This window comes from Daucus carota, chromosome 8 (assembly GCF_001625215.2).
Source record: "Daucus carota subsp. sativus chromosome 8, DH1 v3.0, whole genome shotgun sequence".
NCBI classification, from domain to species: Eukaryota; Viridiplantae; Streptophyta; class Magnoliopsida; order Apiales; family Apiaceae; genus Daucus; species Daucus carota.
Genome location: NC_030388.2, coordinates 18,903,407 through 18,915,212, shown reverse-complemented (window position 1 = coordinate 18,915,212; position 11,806 = coordinate 18,903,407).

Below are 11,806 nucleotides of genomic sequence, written 5' to 3'. Positions count from 1 at the left end.
TTCACTATCGATATCGAGATTATTGGAGATGGAAGCTACTGGGGTAAAATATGCATTAATGTATGTGTATATATTTAGGCCGTGTGTAGGGGTGGTGATGTTGTTAACGAAAAATAGAAGGATGTGGTGGAAGGGACGATGAAGATGGTACAGATGGGGGATGCGGATGTGGAGGGAGCAGCAAACTTGACGGGGATGAAGCTGCCGGAAGTGTGTAAAGGCAGAAGCTGATTTGGAGAAGGCAAAGGAGAAGTGGGGTTGTTGAAGAATTTATTGATATTCTCTTAGGAATTAATATGAAATATCATAGAATTCAGAATAGAATCCATAACAAAATAACATATATATTTTTGAAGCTTAATATTACATTAAATCATGTTATTTTTAATTCATATTTATTGTGAAACATGTTAGATATTATTATTATTCATAATAAAAAGTTAATTAGTTTAAATTAGAATTTAATTCAAGTTTTAAATGACATTCTATATTTGATTCTAAAGTGTTCTCATTTGTCTTATTTTAAACGTGTTCTTCTTTGAAGCATTCCCCCCGGGAGCCCGCCCGTGCGCGTCCGCACATATATGGAAACCGTTCACCAGCCAATTTTGAATATGTTTTATCATCCAACCAACCCATCTTTCACCTTGAACTAGATGATCAACGGTTAGATTAAAATATAATTTATACTTCCGCTATATAATATAGCATATACGCTATATTATATAGAGTAAGTACAGAATTTGTGCTTAGTTTGTACATAATTTTTTTGTTTAAAATTAAAAAGTTTGGACTTACGCTATATTATATAGAGTAAATACAAAACTTGTGTTTAGTTTGTCTTAATATTTTTTTATATAAAACTATAAAATTCTGAACTTACTCTGCATCATATAGAGTAAGTATCTATATAATTAGCCAATGAAAAACACTCTTTAAAAAGGAATAAAGAAGAACATTATGAAATCGAATATAAAATCTCATGTGAAATTTAAATTAAATTTTAGTTTTAAGCTTATTAACCTTTCTTTATGAATAAAATATTATCCAACATATTTAACAATGAATTGTACTAGCATTTTATCCGTGCTACGCACCGAATGATTATTTTATAATATAAAAATAAGTTTGTATACTTATAAACTCAAGTGTATATTATTTTATCGTTTATATAATTTTATTACATAATTTAGGTATAATTTTTTAGGAAAATATTATTATTTTTTAAATACTCTGATCAACACTCTCGTATTATATGAAATGAAATAACCATATTTTCTTTTCAATCAGATATTATATAAATGATCGACTATCGTTTAGAAATCATGGAATGCAATCCTTGCTCCCGGTTTCGCACCCAAAATTTGAATTATCTGAGTTTCATACTGATTCTTGAATTTGCACCAATGTTGATCTAAATTAATTTGTTTTTATAATATGAAATATTGAAAACTAATAAGAGAATAAAAATGTACATATAAAATTATATTATCGTCAACAATTATGTAATATTTATGTATGAATTTTTTCAATAGTATTTATGAGGATTGGGGAGGCAGTTAGAGAAAATCACTCGTATTAAATAAAGTAATGTCAGATTAAGGTCGATCAAGTCGGGTGGATGCATCCCCTTATATTAGTCATTATTATTATTATAATATATAATTTAATTATTTCTTACGCAAAATTTCATTTATATCTGCATGATTAGTCTTCGTAGCCATATTTTAGAAAATTTGTATGCACTTAACTTATTTATCAAGTAATATAAATTATTAAATTCAATAGAGCATGCCGTAAAAGTATAAATTTGTAACAAATTCACTTATGTAAATAAGATTTTATGAATTTAAAAAGATAAATAAATTTTATTTTTATGTCTATTTTAATCACCGACATAATAAAAATTTTGTCATGGTAAATTATAGACCCACTGTAAGATTTCTATATAGGTCATTCTGGATGCTAACTTATGTTTATTTTATATTATTTCTCTCATTATAATTATAAATTTACACTTATAAAAACGATGTTTATATTAGATCATAATGAATTTAATTTTATATAATAGAAAATATTTAATTGTATATCATATAATACTCAAAAGACCATATATGTCACGTAATACATGTTAATATTTTAACCATCACAACAAATTAGAAATATTGTTTAGTCATATAAAAATTTATGGGTGAACTCGTATAAAATTATATTAATTTTAACAATTATGTAATATATATGTATAATTTTTTTTATAATATATATGAGAATTGAGGATCTAGTTAGAGAAGACGCGAGCGGATGAGGAATTTGAAGGTCATGATTTTTTCAATTTCCCCTATTGAATAAAGTAATGTTGGGTTAAGGTCGATCGGATGGGGGTGGATGCATTCCTCAATATCAGTCGTTATTATTATATCACATAATTTAATTAATTTGTACGCATATTCATTTAATCTGCATAATTGTCTTTGTAGCCATATTTCAGAAAATTTGTATGCACTTAACTGATTTATGAAATAATATAAATTATTAAATTCAATCGAGCATGCCGTAAAAGTGTATATATGTAAAAATTCACTTATGTCAATAAAAGTTTATGGATTTAATGAAAATTTTGTCTTAGTAAATTATAAAATCACTGAGAGATTTGTGAAAACTGGTCATTCTGGATGCTAACTTGTGTTATTTTAAATTCTTTCTCACATTATAAATATATTTATAGTTATGAAAACGTTGTTTATATTAGCTGAGTGTGAATTTAATTTTATAAAATAATAAATATTTAATTTTATATCATATAATACTCGAGAGACCATGCACCTTATGTAATACATGTTAATATTTTATCCACCGCAACAGAAGGAAATTGTTTTATTTTTTTGCCAAATCTCGTTCTAATCTGTAGGGTGTAGAGACTCGTATAATTTTAAAAAATATTTATCAAATTGATCTAAAAATATAAATATTGATTAGTCATATAAAAAATTTCGAGATGTACTCTGATTTGTTCTAAAATTATCTAAAGTTAACGAATGAATATCATTGGTCTAAAATGAGGAATGATATTTGATTGGTACTGAATTAATTACTCTATTTTATTGGTTAACATCCTAAAATAATTTATTTTTTCTTAAATTAAATTGATTTAAAATAAATTACTTAAAGTAAATTTTAAATTCTATTATTATCTAATCAGATTATTTTTAATTAGATAATGAAAAAGAGTCTAATTGGTTGAGTTATAATCAGATAATGAAAAGGAGTTGATTAATTATATTGTACAGTAAAAAATTGTATTGATTAACTCATGATTAACTTGTATATGGTTAATATTTTGGATAAAAGTTAATAAAAGAAAAATTGGATAATGAATATTATTAGTGCTAAAATAATTTTTTTTAAAATAATTCTTATTTTCTGATTGGTTAACTTCCCCCCGCATCCCCCCAAAACTGGCTAACTGCTTTCCACAGTTCACCCCCTCCTCCTGTCATAAAGACTAGGTACAAGAGGAAGTAGAAAAGAAAAGAAACAAAGAAGAGCAGCGCAGCTCTGATCAGAGCGCATCTATTAATATAGAGGCTCCCTACTGCATGAAGTGGTAGAAGGAAAGTTGGAGAATGAATCTGATTGGTCTAAATTTTAAGAATGACTTCTGATTGGTCCTAAAATAATTCCTATTTTTTGATTGGAATTTCTCTTTTCTGATTGGTTAACTGGATACTGTGGTAGACTCAGATATTATAATATAGGATAATAATACAAGTCGGGATGGATCAATATATTAATATAAGTTGGTAAGTGGATTTTCAAGTAATATATTAACTTTTATATATATGTTTGCTCTAAATAAGAAGGTGAATATCGTTGTATCCATAACACTAACATGTGTACTCATAGGTCAATTTATTTCTACTTTTGTTAGAGCATCTCCAACGCACGTCGCCTGTTAGCTTTAAAGTCTATGTGTCAGCCCATAAACCTAATATGTAAAAAAAACATCACTCCAACGCAGAGGCTTGTTAGCAATATTTTTAGATGCCGAGAATTAAGCACGCTACATTTGCTGAACCAAAGTCTGTCATCTATATCATATCCACGTCATTTTCTTTTAAAATTTAACTCAAAAAAAATTTAAACTTGCTCCAACCTATATATCTATATCATATTATATATGTATTATAATATTATAATTCTATTATATATATTTGTATAACTTTTTAATTTTATAATTTAATCTAATGTATTGTTAAGTGTAAAAATATTTATAACAAATAAATAATATAATAAAAATAATATAATAAAACTAATATAATAACTTATATAGTTATTTAACGTTAATTATGAATTTTTAACAAAGAAAGTAAGTAAATGTTTTACATGATACAAGTAATTTTTGTTAATTAGTTTTTTTAAGTTATTATTATTATAATAGTATCAGTATATATGTTTTTATTAGTTATATTTTTTATTTTCATCTGTATTAAATAAAAAATTAATTAACTTCTTATTTTAATTCTTTCAAACCCGTTTTATCAAAAGATAATTAGCTTAAAATCTTTAGCACTAACTTTTATTCTTACCCTTCTAAATTTTATTTTATTTTTATTTAAAGGATATAACATTCTACCTAAATCATTTTTATAATATTTAAATTGAAATATTTAAGGTATTATTATTATTATTGCAAGTATAGATGTATTATTTATTTTTTTTACAAATAATATTGTTATGTGAAAATGTTACTTTATTTTCAATCAAATTTTTTAAAATTATAATACAATAATATAAAAATATTAAATATTATAATTGATCATTATCTATTAAAGATATTATTATTTTTTCAATAATATAGAATAAAAACTAAATAAATTATTTTATTGTATATTTATAATTAACATTTAAAATAATATTTTGAATATAACTAATGGTTTTAGCTAATACCCATTGGAGCAAAATTCTTTACAGGCTCAAATTTTTTTTAGCTGATGATGTTTTTAGCTAACAGTTTCATCTTTAGCGTTGGAGATGCTCTTAAGGTATGTATTGCGGCTGTTCGGGTAAAATTTAGGTAAAAAAGTAGGTATTTGTTACTTCTAAAAAAACAGTTGATTTTGTAGATTGGTACTGTATATTTTGTGGCTAAATAGGTATTATTACGCGAATACTTGTTTTTCCTACTCAATTAATGATACTTATTTTAGAAATTAATAATATTTCAGCGAAGTTTTTAATTTGTAAAATAAGAGAATTTTTATTAGAATAACTCTTGATACACACACATATACATATACGAAACACTATCATAATATTTTATTTTTCATAAATAATGATTGTCAAAATTATAATTACAAAATTAATTAAACACCAATTAAACTTAATATATGAAATCTAACATTCAATCTTATTCAAATTATTATTATAAAATTCATAATGAATCTAGAACAGAATTCAGATTAGAATCACTCACTCTCACACACACATTGCATGATTAATTTTACATAGAAACATGTTATTTTTAATCAATATTTTTGTTAAACATATGATATACTATTATTACTCATAATAAAATTTAATTAACTTAAAACTATTATTTAACTCAAGTTTTAGATGATATTCTATATTTGATTCTAAAGTATTTTGTTTTATTATTTTTCTAAGGATATTTTTTTTTTGAGCAATGACCATATATATTATCGATTTGTTTGTTAACCGATCGGATCAATCTAAATCCATATCCAATAATTGTTGAATCGGATTTTTACATGATCGGGTTATTATCGGATTGGGTTTTTTTTATATTATCTATATCAAGTATGTTAATTATACGATCGGGCAGCTTGACTCGTTTAAAACTCGACTCGGTTCGTTTCGCGCCGAGGTTCGAACAAAAAAGTTTGTTCATTAAGAAACTCGAGATGAGTCGAGTTTTACTACTGTTCGACTCAAGCTCGACTCATAATAGACTCGAAATCGACTCGACTCGTTCAGATCGAACTCGACTCAACTCGTTAGGCTCGAACTCGACTCGACTCGTTAAACTCGAACTCGACTCGTTAAATAGAATATACTCCCTCCGTCCCAGCCAATTCTTTACGTTTGGTTTGGGCACGGAGGTTAAGAAATATGTATAAAGTAGTGGAAAAGAGGAAGAAAAGTGGGTGAAGTGGTGGGACCCGTCAATTTTTAATGAATAAAAGAGAGATAGTGGAGTAAAAGTAGTGTGAAAAGGGAGTAAAAGTAGTGTGAAAAGGGAGGAAAAGTTGGGAAGTGGTGGGACCCATTGACTATTTTTGGTAAGTTTTGGAATGTAAAGAATTGGATGGGACATCCCGAAAAGGAAACTGTAAAGAATCTGGTGGGACGGAGGGAGTATATGTTTTTAGTTTTTAATTTTTTTAAAAAAATATGGATGATGAAATTTAATTATTTTTTTCCCATTTTTGAGATTTTCCTAATATCATTAAAATAAGTAGATCTTAACATCCTTACAGTTAGATTATCATTAATTTTTTTCCAAAGAAAGGGGCCATTTGGATGAACTTAAAATAAGTGTTTTTGCTTAAAATAAACAAGTGGAGTAGAAGTTAGAAGTAAGTTAAGACTTATAAGTAATTAAAGTGTTTGGGAAAGAAGTAGAAACCCTGAAACAAAAACTAGTATTCCTAACTTACAAAAACTAGTATTCCTAACTTTTTACAAGTGCTTCTTGACTTTTTACGCAAACACCCCAAAAATATATTCCTTACATCAATCCTTTTAAGTAAATATACGACTCGATTCGATTAGTTTCGTAGCCCTGCGCATCACCTCTCGTCCATATACATAACCTCTCGTCCATGTACAGTCCACGTATGCTGTTGAGGAGTTCAACCCTAACTGCGACAGAAATTTCAATGTTGCTGTAGTTTTAAGGTTGGCGGGGTGGGGTGGGGTGTTGGTCAGATTTTAAGAATAGTCCCTGCGATTACTGTTGAATTTCGCAATTTTTTTCCATTAAATGTCTCTCTTTTTTCAGCCTTTTCTGTTTCAATTCAAATCTTAAGTATGTTCATTAGTTGACCCCATGCTGCATGTGTTTCATGAGTATGGTCGCACTCGTACAGTAAATCACAAAAAATAGCCTACAACGAATGTTGCGTGGTATCCCTAAATAAACGCACAAAACACACTTGTACAGTTGTACGTAGTTTCGGATGAGTTAATGTTTGAATATTCAACGGCGGAAACCGTGGAATTTACGAAGAGAGCGATCGAGTAGAAGCGCTGCACCACAGAGAGATTTACGTTGTATACGAATGTCTTCGACGTCCATTCAGTTTTGAATTCAACATTAAATCTAAAGATTCAATTAAATGAGAATTCGAATAAATTGTAGTCAGTCTAGTCAGATTCAGAACAACACATGAAACAGGTGAACAAGTTGTATATGTGTGTGTACACTGGTGGAGCCGAGCGCAGCAAACTTGATATGTACTCGAGCGCATCAAAACTGACAGGACGGTTAAAAATGGGGCGGGTTGGGGGCGGAGACTTCATTTCCTAGCTCCGCCCCATATATATTTTTCTTGCACCGTCCCCGTCCCATTTTCCGCAGGGATTTATTTTTAATCCTCATCCCCGCCTCACCTGGGATTTAATATAATTTCGCACCGCCCCGCTGCTATAATATTACACTTTGAATAATTACTTTAAAATTTAGTAATTTTTTCTTCAGAATTTAATAAAAATATACGAGACATGTATATTAAAAGTAAAAAACTAAAAATTGGTGATATTCGATCAAGATTTTAAATTATGTTTAGAATATGATGGTATTCCATTGAGATTATTTAAAATTTATCAAAATTTGATAGTATTTAGATGTTCATGAATTTTTTTGAACTTGATAAAATAACAAATTTTGTAAGACCGTTTAACATATTTTAAATTTTCTGAAATCCCACCGTATATAATTCATGAGATTTTGAAATTTTATATTTAAATATTAAAATTGTTTTATCACCGCGACATATATAAAATCAGATATAATTCATTAAAATTCATATATTATATACATAATCTATTAAAAATGCTAGTTAAAAATCCTTTCATAGTTTCAGCAATCAAACTTCCGAACTGTTACCTTGAAAGAATCTAACGAAAACTGAACTGAATCATAAATCTCAGCTCTGTTGCATTCCAAATTAAAAGGTTATATTTGAAAAATTCTAATAAATCTATTCATTTTATCTAATATTTTCTCATGATTTCCAAATATACTCCTCTATTATTTTTGCTCTGCACAGTAATTACTAAAAAATCCTTTCTTTTTCATTGGACAACTTTATATAACTATTTCTAAACTTCTGCTCTGCAGTTACATGTTCGTCAGTTTGTGGCAGTCACACTCGCACATTCTTAATCGGTGATAACTTAAGTTCCTCTGGTCTAAATTAACTTCTTTAGTTGTGCCCAATTTTTATGCCTAGCTTAAGATGGCTAATAATGCCCCCGTTTATTTACGAGAAGCGGCGGCTGTTTTTGGTATCCTGCTTTTCTTCATCCATTTATTTGAATAAGTAGAAATATATTTAATAAGTTGAGAATGCTAATTCTACTTCCTTTCCAACGTTTTGTTAACTTTTTGTTGAAATATAAGTATAAGATCATAAATGAGCCTCCTCTAACACCTTAAGGTTTTAGAGAGAATGGTTCTTTACATGGTATCAGAGCTCAGATTTGCGGGAGGTCTCAGGTTCGAGCCCCTGCCATCCTCCAATATTCTCACAATTTAAAATGGACACGAAGGCAATTTATACCCCAAAGATGGGCGTCCGTGATCCACTCTTCAACCCAAATAATGGGATTTCGAGTGAGAGAGAGTGTTGAAATATAACGTGATCCACTCTTCAACCCAAATAATGGGATTTCGAGTGAGAGAGAGTGTTGAAATATAAGTATTAGATCCATAAAAGGGCCTCCTTTAACACCTTAAGGTTTTAGAGGGAATGGTTTTTTACACTTTTTTATTTCTCACTTCTAGTCCACTTCTTTATTTTAAGCAAAAAATCACTTTTTCTATGCTTGCCCAAACAACCCTAATATATATACCAGCTCACGGTTTATATATTGGTTCACGCGCGGTTCGCTAGCTTATATATAATATTATCTTTTCTTTCCCTCTCACACATCTATATATATATATATATATATATATATATATATATATATATATATATATATAGGGAGAGAGAAAAAAGTTCTATAGAGATCACTATTTCATCGGAGACCATGTATGTTCTGTAATCAAAATACTATAAAATACATTATTTTGTGAAGTATATTCTACAAATATCATGTATTTATTAATTGTTGAAGATCATATGTGTTTAATAATTAGATAATGTATGTGCTGCAAGTTGAACAAATGTTTTGCAAACTAAACATATTTCGTAAAATAAAACATTTTGTAATGTTCTACATGTAAAAGTTATATGATAGTCAAGATTTTAAATGAAATAATGATTTTGTACAATATGATTTGCAAAACTATACGTTTTGCAATGTTTTTATGCAATATTTTACTTATAGAACATAAGTGGTCTCCACGGTATTCGAAAAAAGTGGTCTCCATAGAACTTAACTCAGAGAGAGAGAGTACAAAATTACCTATTCTATAAAATAAAAACCAGCTGAAATATCATTAAATTCTAAAATAAAAACTACTAATTCTATAACAACCCCATCTCCCCCTCCATCTTCACCAATCCTAATACTGTCACTGCGTCCACCTCCTTTAGCTCCGCCTCCGACTTCATCTCCTTCATCACCACCTCAGTACGTTCATACCGCTCGTCCTTCCATAACCACCACCTCCATGTCCTCCTCAATTATTTATATCACCACCAAATTTACCCCCACCTCCACAGCCCCTTCCACCTCCTCCTCTACCTCCGTCTCTACCTCCACCTCCACCTCTGACCTCACCTCAACCATCTCCCTTGCTTTATTTCCAATTTTAAAGGCACTGCTCAATTGCTCAATTCTGTATATATATTAAAAATTGCCGAACATTATCCAAAAACCAATTCCATATCCACCACCTCCATCACCACCTGAATCGACAACATGAAAATATCTGGAGATTTTCACCCGTTTCCAGAAGTTTTAACCAATTTCTGTAACACAAATCACTAAATTCTAAAAAGAATATTATTAAATTGATAATTTTAAAGAGAATATCACTAAATTAGATGGTTTTTAGTTTGTATTTAAAAGATGGGTTGTATTTGATCAGTAGCTTCTCTCTCTCTCTCTCTCTATATATATATATATATATATATATATATATATATATATATATATATATATATATTAGTATTTTATTTCTATATCACATATAATTTTAATAATTTTAGTTAAAATAACCTTTTGCATAATTAATAAAGTTTTCTAAGTCAATATGTTTTATTAGTTATATTAATTAAGTAATCTTTTTAGAATTTTAAATAAATTTCTAATATTAAATATGTCAAAAGATTTGTAAATAATAGGCATGATAGTTATATGCTAATCTATTTTAGTTAGAATAAAATAATTTATTAAATATTATATAAATTAAAGAGACCCTCAATATGTCTAAGTACCGGCTCATCAGGCCAAATGTACACCAAAACTTTTAATCTCTTATCCTTTAAATCCGTGCAAAGCACAAGTGAGTATATATATAATTCAAAAATTATTATATATTATCTGATATTTTATATCATTTATCAGTAATTTAATATTGTCGGATGCTGACATTTTCTTCCCACGAGAAATCCTATGATATCATTTATCAGTAATTGATTATATTTTTGTAGATATTTAGTTAATATTTTTTAGAACTCCTACAATAATGTATTAAAGTTCATTTAAATTTTATTAACTGATTATTTATAGAGATTATTGTACTTTTTGTACCCCTAGACTTTGGCTCATTAGCTAATCAGATCTCATACTTTAAAACGTGATAGTTTGTAACTTTAAGTTTCAATTAGATTTGAGTTTGTAACTTTGGCCCACACATCCGTTAAAAACAGCCGTGAACGTTAATTGATTGAGAGGTCACAGTGTTACCGTAAATTAGTTTCTAACAGCTACTTTACCCTTGTGACCCTTCAAAATTTATGTATTATATTTTAAAATTATTTCTAAACACACACAATGATGTGAAAAAAAAATTAAAGTATGTATTTAGATTTAGAATCAGAATTTTAACTATTTTTTTTTTACATTTATGATCTAACATATTTTAAAATTTTAAAATAAATACATATTTTTAAAATTATTTTAAATTTTTTTACATCGTTGTGTGTGTTCAGAAATAATTTAAAAATATAATACATAAATTTTGAAGGGTCACGGGGGTAAAGTAGTTGTTAGAAACTAATACACACACTGTTGCAAACAGTTAAAGTTAACGGCTGTTTTTAACGGATGTGTGGGTCAGGATTACAAACTGAAAGCTAATTAAAATTTAGGGTAACAAACTACCACATTTTAAAGTGTGAGGTCTAATTTGCTAATAAGTCAAAATCTGAGGTTACAAAATGCAATGATCTCTTATTTTTATTGTTAACCATGGCATATCACCGCATCATTATAAAACAGAATAATAACTATTCAAAATCATTCCACTGAGAGAATTAGTTTTGGAAACCAAAATTTAATTGTATGCTAAATCCTACAGCATTATTCTAGGACTGAATAATAATTATATTTTATTTTTACTATTATAATTTTTGATAAATTTTCTTATTAGATAACATTGCGGTGTGCC